Source organism: Gavialis gangeticus, unplaced genomic scaffold (assembly GCF_001723915.1).
Source record: "Gavialis gangeticus isolate Ggan-Ray unplaced genomic scaffold, GavGan_comp1, whole genome shotgun sequence".
Taxonomy (NCBI): domain Eukaryota; kingdom Metazoa; phylum Chordata; order Crocodylia; family Gavialidae; genus Gavialis; species Gavialis gangeticus.
This window is the reverse complement of record NW_017729026.1, coordinates 4,016,800-4,026,916: the sequence shown is the minus strand read 5'-3', so window position 1 is coordinate 4,026,916 and position 10,117 is coordinate 4,016,800. Positions and strand designations below refer to the sequence as shown.

Sequence of the window (10,117 nt, the reverse complement as noted above, 5' to 3'; positions counted from 1 at the left end):
GCACTAAAATATTGACAAGCATTCTTTAAAATGCAAAATGTTTTACAATTGATTTTTTTTTTTTTAAATAGGCTTTATGGAAAATCTAGTCAATCAGTATACATTTATAAACAGCAGATCTGCCATCACAGCTACACAAATTGGTTTAGAGAAAGATCTCTACAGATAAACAGGTTAAGCATCAGAACCTAAACTTCTGCCAGAAAAAGTAATAAAAACTTAGCAGCCAATCACTGCAATAAAGTATTTTGCCAACCATGTACAAACTGTACACTAAATGAAATACACACACATATATTATACACACACACACACACCCACCTCAAAAGGAAAGAAGCATAAAAAGCTAGATAGAGGCATCTGGCATACCTTTTCTACTGCTTATTGCGTCTTGTCCAGCTTAGTTTGGTTTCTCATATAAAGGTCCTTCCAACACTTTCTGTATCATACACGTCCTATACCAAAAGGAAAACAAAAATCCATTCAGAGTTTGAAAACACTTTTGCATTGGATGTAAGACACTTTAAAAAAAGTATGTGTAATTTCAAAACGTTTTCCCAAATCATTTGCTTAACTTTAACTACATTACCAAGAATCATCTTAGTCGAACCTTGGTAGGATATACCCAAAGCATTTACATGTACTCATTCCTTATGTTCAAGAGCATATTATAACTGCAACATTATAAATGTATACATTATGAAAACAAACTAAACAGCCCTACATTCAGACTTCAAATAGAGGGCAGTTTTTACCTTCTACTGCAAAAAATACATTTTCATTTTGGCATCTAATAGGAAACAATTAGCCTGGAAGCATTTTTTAGCCTGCCAGCCAAATGAATAAATATTCCCACAGTATTCAACAGATTAATGTTTTGGGCCATCAGTAGTATGCAGCCAGAAATCTAGGGCCTCATGACAGTGACTGAGAAGTTCAGCCAACTAAAAACTATTTTCAGCTGGTCATGTTCCAAAGTCATAATACCACTAGACATTGTGTATGTCCTGCACTTTATCTAACAAATTAAACCTACTGTAAACAGAGCCAACAGCTGGGGAATTTTATGGAAAATCAACAATCTTCATGGTACATGTTGCCTTGGAGACGTATCCGAGTTTAAACACAGTGAAAGAAAAGTGGCTAAAACATATGGAAAACTGTGAAGACAGACTAGTATGTGCGTGGACAACTGCACTTTGAATAAAAAACAAACCAGTGACCCAGAGATCTATAAACATGCAGCATTCACACAAAAATATACAAGTGTTATCGATACTTATTACACATTGGTTGCTTCCAAATATAAAGTAAGATTTATTTTTATAGCAACTATAATTGTATAATGTATTTTATAGCAATTAGAGTACACACACCCACAAACAGACACAAACCCATATACACATAGTTGCTATTAAAATGATATAGGATAGAACAGAGAGAAAAAAAAAATGTACTATTTATGAAAGGTAAATCTTTAAAATGATTAAGTCAATAGAAATGTATTCTGTTTAGTAGTTACCCCAGGCCTTTTAAAAATCCACTTGCCGCTAATAAATTGATAGACTTCTTCAGTAGTCTAGTATTTAAAAACAGATATAGCCAAGGGCTTTGCTAAGTGAAAGGATTAAAATCAACATGATCAGCCAGCAGCTGAGCATAAACAAGCAATAACTTGTTGTGTTTAATATATATAAAAGAGTTTAATTTAAAGTTTTTGAAAGCACAAGGGTAATGCAATCTTGTGTGTTATCCCTTTATAAAGTTGAAATAAGTTGTACAGATGGTGTTTTCCTGAAGCAAGACACTACTCTACATGCAGCCTTTAGCCTCTAGTCAGTAAAGTACAAAATATTTTAAACTGCAATGGTTATTCTGGATGCAGACCTCCTGTCCACTTACGGAATCTATCAACTCCTTCCATACAGGCCAAATCAGCAGACGGTAAAGACTGGTTAACTACCAACCTAGCTTGTTCCTAGAAGTAAAAGGCTCATCTCTTAATATTTCACTCCCAAACTCATGTACCGTTCAGTCTCAATCTACAAGAAGTGGCATATTGATGATAATAAATAGTCCTTCCCAAAAGTAAATCATATCACTTGCGTATCAGCCTAGATGACATGGCTTAAGAATTTAAATTGCCATGTTTCAACAAGGACACGGACAGAAAATTTGCAGACATTTAGTAGTCACAGTGATGATTCTCAACCTTGGACCTTACTATCCATTCCTCTCAAACCAAGAACTAAAAAGTGCATTTTCTGCTATGGTTGTATGAAATTTCTCTGGGTGTTTCATTTCAGAGCTGTTTTGATGCGTTTCCAGCTCAAAACAGTGAAATTGAAACAAAACAAAACCCTTCGAAACAGCTTCAAAATGAAACAAGGACACTTGAAATGTTTCGAATTTTGAAGCCAAGCTTACTTGGCTTCAGCGCCGATCCCAACCGATAGTGGCAGCCTCCTGTTATCCAGCGCGCAGATCCTGGAGCTGTGCCCCCTTGGGAGGAGTCTGGCACAGCCCGGCAGCCCTCCCAGGGCAGTGGGTCCCCGGATCTGTGCGCAGGATGACAGCATGCTATGGCTGCCAGGTGGGGCCAGCAGCAGCAGTCTTCCCAGCACTCAGCACAGGCTGCATCCAGTTCCAGTCCCAGCCAGCAGCAGCAGCCTCCCGTCATCTGACACACAGATCAGGGAGCCGCCCGCACCCTCGGGAGGGCTGTGGTGCTGTGCTGGACTCCTCCTGGGGGTACAGCCCCCAATCTGCATACCGGATGACAGGAGGCTGCTACTGCTGCCTGGGACCAACACTGGACGCAGCCCACGCCCAGGAAGACTGGTGCTGCTGCGGCACCCTCCTATCATCCAGCGTGCAGATCCAGGGTTCTGTGCCCCCCAGGAGGAGTCTGGTACAGCTCTGCAGCCCTCCTGGGGGTGCAGACCCCTGGATCTGCGCATGGGATGACAGCATGCTGTCGCTGCCAACTAGGGCCAGTGGCAGCACCAATCTTCCCAGCACTGGCCACATACTGTGCCTAGCACTGGTCCCAAGCAGCAGCAGCAGTCTCCTGTCATCCAGCATGCAGATTGGGGGTCCCACACCCCCAGGAGGAGTCTGGCACAGCCCTGCAGCCCTCGCAGGGGTGTAAGCCCCAGATCTGTACCCTGGATGAGAGGAGGCTCAGGCTGCCTCTCCCACCAGGGACCAGCACCCGCCACTCGCCTCCCTGCTCAGCTATAGCCCCCCCACTCAGCCTGTGCCTGGCTCCAGCTCCTCTGGCAGCTAACCAGCAACAGCAGCCGCGCTCCTGGCCTTTTGGTACAGCCCCCTTGCACAGAGGGAGCAGCGCAGCTTGGCCCCAGCCACCAAGTATCCGCACAGCCTTTGCCACAGCGTGCTGCTGCAACCCAGCATGGTGCTGTGCGCTTTCAGTCAGTTCTGGGCTGTCACCTGGGGCTTTGCACCGCTCACAGGGACCGCCAGCCATCCCGGCCTGGGTCCTGCATGCACAGAAGTGGCCTGGCCAGATGGCACAGGTCTCATGCATGCAGGACCCAGGCTGGTGTGGCGAGCAGTCCCTATAAGCGGTGCGCAGCCCTGGGTGACAGCCTGGAGCAACGCATTGTGGCAGAGGCTGCACAGATACCTGGCAGCTGGGGCCAAGCCATGCTGCCCCCTGCTGTGCAGGGGGGCTGTGCCACAAGGTCAGAGTGCAGCTGCTGTTACTGATAAGCTGCAAGGGGGGCTGGAGCCAGGCAGGGAGACAAGTGGGGAGTACCAGTCGCTGGTGGGAGAGGCAGCCCGAGCCTCCTCTCATCTGAGGTGCAGATCTGGGGGCTTGCACCCCTGGGAGGGCTGCCAGGCTGTGCCAGCCTCTTCCTGGGGGTGAGAGCCCTTGTATCTACACCGGATGAGAGGAGGTGCAGGCGGCAGCAGCATTACCAGCAGTCTTGTGCTGGGTGTGGGCTGCGCTCAACGGCAGGCCAGTCCCAGGTAGGAGAAGCAGCCTGAGCCTCCTCTCATCTGGGGTGCAGATCCAAGGGCTTGCACCCCCGGAAGGGCTGCTGGGCTTTGCCAAAATCCTCCCAGGGGTGCGAGCCCCAGGATCTGCGTGCCGGATGAGAGGAGGCTGCCACTGCTGGCAAGTGTCAGGACTTTTGGTTTGAACAGTTTGAGGTGCAGTTTCCCAGAAACCTCTGCACCTACCTCCTTGAAACTTGGCAGGCGTCATGTCCTTGGAATGGGCTACCATGCCTCCAGTTTTCATCCAAATCAGGCAAGAAATGATGAAATATTAGTCATTTTCATGATCCCACATTATGGGCGAAACATCAAAACTCACCGAAGCAGTTTTCCGGAAACAAAACAATGAAACAAAATGAAACAGTGTCTCTTCAAAACAGCGAAACAGACATCAAAATAAAACGATGGTGTTTTGCACAGCATTATTTTCCACTACATTCATTTTGTTCATTACAATACATTCTCTATGTGATTATAATTTTATACCAGTCAGACACTTTATGAGAGCACTTGTATTTATTTTTATTTATGACTATCCAAGAATACTGTATTTTCTCATACTCATGCTCCAAAATAAGATATGCTAGGACAGATTTGGTCAACCTATGGCACAAGTGTTACAAGTGGCAAGGGCAGCTTCTGTGCATGGCATGGAGCAGATCAGGGAAGGAACAGGCAGCATAGCAGCAGAAAGGGCAGGAAGTAGAAATAAAGCAGGAGATCAGGATGGGAAGGACAGAACAGGAAGCAGAAAGCAGAGGAGATCAGGCAGGGACCACAGAATAAGGAGCATAAGGCAGGGCAGGAGGCTGGGCAGAGAAAGGGGACCAGAGTGGCACTGGGGGAGGGTACAGAGCCAATCCATGGCATGCCTGCCAGGAAATCCCACATGCATCACTGCAATGTTACTTGCAGGACACCCTGGCAGAGGCTGATACTGATACTATTGTGCTAACAATATACACTCCAGTTTCCAGCAGCTGAATTCTGGAAAAGATGAGCACTGGATGCAAGAACATATGGTATTTTTAGTTAAAAATTCAAGCTGGTAGTGCTAATGGCTAGCCTCTGGGCCACTAGAATAATTAATAGGAATACCACACCCCACATATTCTACTTCAGCTGAAAAAAGAATAAAGAAGTCTTGTGGTTTCAACAACTTTTAATAATAGTTCCAATTTTGTCTTCAGATTTATTTTCATTCTTGTGGGCAAGCTGTTTAACCTAGGTCCCTTGTAGCTATCTGTACTGCAAGTTTCATGTTTCATAGCAATTTTTATAAAAGACGGTCCCTTTCCCAAATATTCCTTCATACTACAGAACAGGATTCAAATATCAAATGAAATCAGAAATAGTATATATGCAGTTTAACCTCCACTATATTACTCTATTTCCAGGACTTTCTTTTGTAAAGTGTGTTAAACTGCCCCAAATATGAAGGACGGTGAAACATCTGATTCTATTCTGTAATTATCCCATGAGTTCCTAACTGAACAAAATTAGAAGGAATGTATTGAGATTCATGAATTCTATGCTAAGGAATGCTGTCGTCTTCCCCACATTTAATAAAAACATTTAACTTAACTAGAATCAAGAAACAGAATAGTCTTTCATGTTGTAAGCAACCACCACGTTCAGAAAATACTGAAAATTCAGAGGTTTCAGCCCTCTCTATATATTTTAAGTTTTTCTACCACACACAATCATTGCAACAAAGAAAACCACACAGCCCAACATAAAATATAGCAATCAGAAGTAATTAGTTGTTTCTTACTGGGCATGCCTACACGTGCAATTAATGTAACTGAATAAACTCCAGTGCAGCATGCTGGAGTTTACAACTCCCGGGTGAAGCATTTACGCGTGCACCCAGGACCGCAGCACATTGAGCCAAGTTGAAGCAGCCTTAGTTGGCAGGCGGCCTCGGGGGTCAGCCTGCAAGCCCAGCGCTGCTCCACCCCAGCTCAGCATCCTGTGGAGGGGCTGGCTGGGGCCTGAGTGTGGGGCTACCCAGCAGGTAACCCCCGCACTTTCATATTCCAGCCAGCCCCATCAGTGTCTACACGTGTGTTGCAGCACATAAAATAACATTCACAAGTACTATCCTATGGTGGAACTTATTAGTTAGTGAGGGCTAACAGGGATGCACATGTAGATGCTGAGACTTTACTATGGAGCTAATCAGTCAGCTCCACAGTAAGCATCTCGTGTACAAATCTCCCTCTCTAATATAGAGAGGAGCGATTACTGCAGTAGTAAAACTTGCAATGACTAAAGTGAATTAAAACTAGAGCAGCATTAGGGTTGCTTGTAGATGTGGAAAGAAAAAAAAACAAACAAACAAACCCCAGCACTACTTTAAACTTGGCATGCTCCCGCACTGAGCCCAGCATATGCCCAGGAGAGGCATCACATAGTTGGACCCGGCTTTCCCAAAGTCTGCATAGATCAGGCACTTTAGTGGAGCTTTTTTCTAATAGATAATTGAATCGGCTTTAGATAAAAGCACCCAAAAGCCCTGCTGAAGTGTCTGATCTATACAAATGCTGCAGATCCTGGTCCAAGTAGCACGCTGCTGCTTCCAGTAAAATACGTTCCCCCTTCCCTCTCATCTGTCAGCACCCTACAAGCCTAAAAAACAGCTTTAATGCCAGGCCGCTCAAAATCTAAGTGAAACGGTGCAGCCAGAATTCGTTGGTAGCAATTTTGTAACTGATCAATGGGCATAATCTGAAGGTTCCTGATGACACCTCTCCTCTTCTCAAGGTCACTGCCATCCCAAAGACTACAATCCAAGAGAGTCCTCTGAGAGGAGAGACATAGATCTTAAGATGCATGCCTTAAGGTCTGATACTGGTATAAGTATGAAAATGATGGCCATAGGATTATATCTATCACTGTCCAGGTTTTCAGTTTTTTTCATGATTGAATGGGATAATAATTTCCTATAAAGAAAACACTGCAGGAACTGAGAAAGAAACAGGCTCACAAAAAGTAAACTGGAATGAAGACTGAAACACTTATACCCCTGGTTGACACAACCCCTGTAGTGCATACCCCTGGGGTACTTAGAAAGGTCTTCAGGGGTACGCACAGGCAGGCAGATGGAGACATAGTGCACTCCAGGGCATGGTGGCGCCATCTACCCTAGCACATCTGCCTCTTACTTGGGGGAGGGGGAAGGGCACATTGGGTACTGCCAATCCCACATGGCACAACACAGTCCCGCCCCGCCCCCCACACCAACCTGCTCTCTTGATTGGCTACCAGGCCACCACCCTCAGCCAATTGCTGGTGACAGGTGGTGGCAACGGTGGCTGCCGTGTGTGAGCTCTCCTTCCATTCAACACCCTCCTCCTAGCACCACTGCTATGCACACCCCGGGAGGGCATGAGGGCACATGCCCCCCCGAATCTACGCACAGGGTGGGGCGGCATGGGGTGCACTGGGGGCAGGGCTGCGCCAGGCTCTTCCCAGAGGGGGCTGGGCCAGGCTGTGCTCCGGTCAGATGGTGGCAGCACTGGCAGAGGGGTTCAAGGGGCCACGGCAAATTCTGGAGTGGCCACAGCCCCTCCCGTATCCTCCCTCGCAGTACCCACCCCAAGCACAACTCGGCCCAACTCCCCGCCAGGAAGAGCCCAGCACTGCCCTGGCCCCACCTCACATGCAGATCCCAGGTGTGCAGCACCTGCCCCTGCCCCACTCCCTCCTTCAACACGGGGCCACTTCAGAATTCACCATAGCCCCTGCACCCGGTGCCTCCCACCCCAAACACAGCTCAGCCCCACCCTGGGAAAAGCCCGGTGCCACCCCAGCTGCAAGTCACCCCATGCAGATCTGGGGGCACATGTCCCCCATGCCCTCCTGGGGGTGTGCGTAGTGGCAGGAGCCATACCCCACCCTGCTGCACAGCTCAGTCCCACGCCCTGACCGAGCTGAGTGCCCCAGCCCCACTCCCTCCTGCCCCAATCCAGGAGGTATATGCCCCCCATGCTCTCCTGAGGTGGGCTCAGTGGTTGGAGGCGCCCCCCCGCGCTCCACATATGAGCCATTTGTGGCTCCGTCCTGCACCCCAACCCATCCATGCAACACCTGCCCCAGCCCCACTCCCTCCCACACCGCAGGGGCCTCAATCCGCATCCCCCCCGCCCAAAAACAAGAAAAAAGGTAGGGGGGCAACAGGAGCTGAAGCTTTGAGTCAGAAGGGTATACTTATTTTAAAAGGTTGAAAACCCCTGACTTACTATGTAGGCATAACCATTTAACGATAGCTCCAACAGTAACATCTTCAGCATCTGATGAAATGAGCTCAGGCTCATGAAAGCTTATACATCTACAATTTAGTCTGTAAGAAGCATCTCTACCCTGTCTTCTGCCTACCATTTAACACAGCTAACTACCTCTAGCAATAAGAGTAAATATAACATAGTGACAGAATACCTGTTCTTAACCTTTTTAGACTTATGCCATCCCTCAGAAAGTGTCAGCTCTTAGCTTTCACTCATTTTTTGATTATAGGGAAAAAAAATACTAGTTTGTCCTGTAAATCATGTGCAAATGTTTGTATACTTAGCAGTGTTAATTTTGCACAGCAGTTTTATAAAGAATCTCAGACTCCTGGAGATCTCACAGTACCACAACACTAAAATACAAGCAGGTGAACAGCTTAGTTAACCCAGAACTTTCAAGAGGATCACATGGTATGAATTTACAAATGTTAAGTGAACTAACAGAAGCACTATACATTATTTCTGAGAAATCCATAACTATAATAGTTTGGGAAATGTTTAAAAAAAACAACAACACACAATAAAACAACAGAGTTTGGGATTACAGACCAGAAGGCTTAAACGTCAATGTGCAATAGACTGGAGAAATAAAGCAATGGGTTCATACAGTGTCTGTAAGAAGACTAATTGGCAACACAAGTTTGTTCCACACAGAAAAGTTACTGTACCTCAAAGCCTGTCACATATACCTGAAAACAAGTATCCACAACCAAAAAGACAATATAAAAGTATAGTATGTATATACCAGTTGTGAATAAAATGTAAAACAAAGATACTTATTGGACAATAATTCTAAAAATCGAAATTCAGAAAAAAGTAGAGTACAAGCTGTTTTTCATAACGCTTGTTAGTAGTGGATTCTAGTTCAGGTAGGTAAGTGAAAGCAGACAAGCTATTTAAACAAAAAAAAAAAAATCCACCCAGGTTTTGCATTTAATCAAATCCTAATCTATCTTAATCTTTAAAAGAGACAGTTTTCTAAAATAGCGAAGTCAAATATTTTAAAAGGAATACAGATCATAAATATAGACACTTTCACCAAGTCCTTTAAAAAGCTTATACACTGAATTATAGTACTGTACAAAGCAATTCAATCAGGAGAGCAAGAAAGCTGCTCTAGTTTTTCCATTGTGGTAAGACATCACTGATGAATTTTAAAAATATGCTGAAGGATGCTATATAATATTTTGTATTTTTAATTCTTGAAATGCTCTAGTCAAGTTCTTATCCAGGCCACTAAACAGCAAGCCATGGCAATACTTAGTAGTTTTCAAGCCACAGTAATTGCATAGCCGGGACTTAAAGGAAAACTTAGTGTTACATTTAGCTGTACAACATTACAAATTACAGAGCAATTTCAACAATAAATATTTTGGTTAAACTCTGCTTTGTCATCAGTGGAAGTAATTTTAGCTGAAACTGATCTTTCAAACAGCACAGACATTTCCTTGTTTTTTAAGAGTCTATTTTTATTTTTTGGTAACTGAACAGCCTTTTCTACAAGAACATTTAACCAAAACTGGTGCTTTTCAAACAGCAAGCCACAGGAACAATATTAGAGGGGGGAAAACAACCCTCTGCAAGTCAACGTATAGCAGCAAGTCAATTCACAGCTAACCTTCAGGCTTTCCTTAGCTTGTCCTATTGTGCTTGTGCAATGCAAGAGTCTCCAGGTAATGACTTGACACAGCACACGGCTGCATTACCCAAGAATAGCAAGAGTAAATTAGAGACAGATGGGCTATATCATACACTCCTGCAGAAATAATCATAGATTTCATAGACATTAGGGCTGGAAGGGA

At 45.1% G+C, this 10,117-nt stretch overlaps 1 protein-coding gene across 13 annotated transcripts in view; it reads right to left on the bottom strand.

The window, feature by feature from the left end:
- Nucleotides 1–10,117, bottom strand: part of EPB41L2 (erythrocyte membrane protein band 4.1 like 2) — a 276,308-nt gene that overhangs the window by 258,676 nt on the left and 7,515 nt on the right. For all 13 annotated transcript variants that reach the window (XM_019520288.1, XM_019520284.1, XM_019520289.1 and 10 more), the window contains exon 2: nt 370–455. The gene's annotated coding sequence lies outside the window, so the exon portion shown is untranslated. The remainder of the gene's footprint in view (nt 1–369; nt 456–10,117) is intronic.